The sequence below is a fragment of the Vicugna pacos genome, unplaced genomic scaffold (assembly GCF_048564905.1).
Source record: "Vicugna pacos unplaced genomic scaffold, VicPac4 scaffold_19, whole genome shotgun sequence".
Taxonomy (NCBI): Eukaryota; Metazoa; Chordata; class Mammalia; order Artiodactyla; family Camelidae; genus Vicugna; species Vicugna pacos.
In genome coordinates, this window is record NW_027328740.1 from 54,714,536 (window position 1) to 54,715,814 (window position 1,279).

At 38.1% G+C, this 1,279-nt stretch overlaps 1 pseudogene; it reads right to left on the bottom strand.

Annotated features, from left to right (window-relative positions):
- Positions 1-347: 347 nt before the first annotated feature.
- LOC140693609 (olfactory receptor 4A47-like) lies at positions 348-1,279 on the bottom strand (annotated as a pseudogene).

The following is a 1,279-nucleotide window of genomic DNA, read 5'->3' on the forward strand; positions in this document are numbered from 1 at the left end:
ATTGTAAATAAACTATGCATCAATACAAAAATTAAATTTTAAAAAATGTAAAAAAATTAACAATTGGTGTAACTCGATAAAAATTTCATTAATTCATTAAAAATTACTTATTGATGCCTTACTATAAATGCATCCTACTTTTCTAGGTACAGTGATGAAACATTATGCAGTTTACATTCTATGAAGGAATTGTTATTAATAGCATGAACATACAATTTATTCTTCAAGTATAATTATCCTACATCATTTGAAAAAATAAAAAGTTTGCATCAGATTTATGAAGTTTTTTACATTCCAAACAGATAGGACCCAATGCTAAATTACCACCTTCATGATGGATACAGCAATTATTTAATACTTGATCTGACTGCATTTTTCCACCAGAGCTTCTTCATAGCATTAGTCATCTCAGAATTTCTTAGACTGTAGGTTAATGGGTTCAGCATGGGGGTGATGACTGTATAAAACACTCTTAATGATTTGTTGATTGGGAAGGTCTTAGCAGGTCTTGCATACATGAAAATACAGGGGACAAAGAAGCAGACAACTACAGTGATGTGGGAACCACAGGTCTGGAGAGCTTTCCATCTCCCTTCCTGACTCAGGTTCTTTAGGGAGTGTAAGATGACTCCATAGAAGATGAGTAAGAGCAGAAACACAGTAGTGCAGATCAGTCCTCCACTGGCCACCACTAAGATGCCAATGACATAGATATCAGTGCAGACCAGTTCCAATAAGGGGTACATGTCACATGAAAAGTGATCAATGACATTGGGGCCACAGAATGGGAGCCCATAAATAGTGCCAAGTTGAATAACTGAGTGCAGAAATCCTCCAACCCAGGACACCAGCAGCAGCACAACACACACCCTTTGCCTCATGATAACCAAATAATGCAGGGGCTTACAGATGGCCACATAGCGGACATAGGCCATCACCAACAGAAGGAAGACCTCTGATCCACTGAAAATGTGCTCTATAAATGGATAAGTCATGCAAGATTCAAAGGGTATGGCATTTTCCTCAAAGAACAAGTCTGAAAGCAATCTGGGGGAAATAGAAGAGGAATAAGCCATGTCCATAAATGATAAGCTAGCAAGAAAAAGTACATTGGTATGTTCAGGGTCTTACTGACACTTATAGTCATGACAATGAGCATGTTGCCCAACAAGGTCAAAATGTAGAAGAGCAAGAACATAACAAAAAGGACTTTCTGCTCCTTTGGATTCTGTGTGAGGCTCAGGGGGATGAAATAAGTTACACTGCTCCTTGGTTCCAT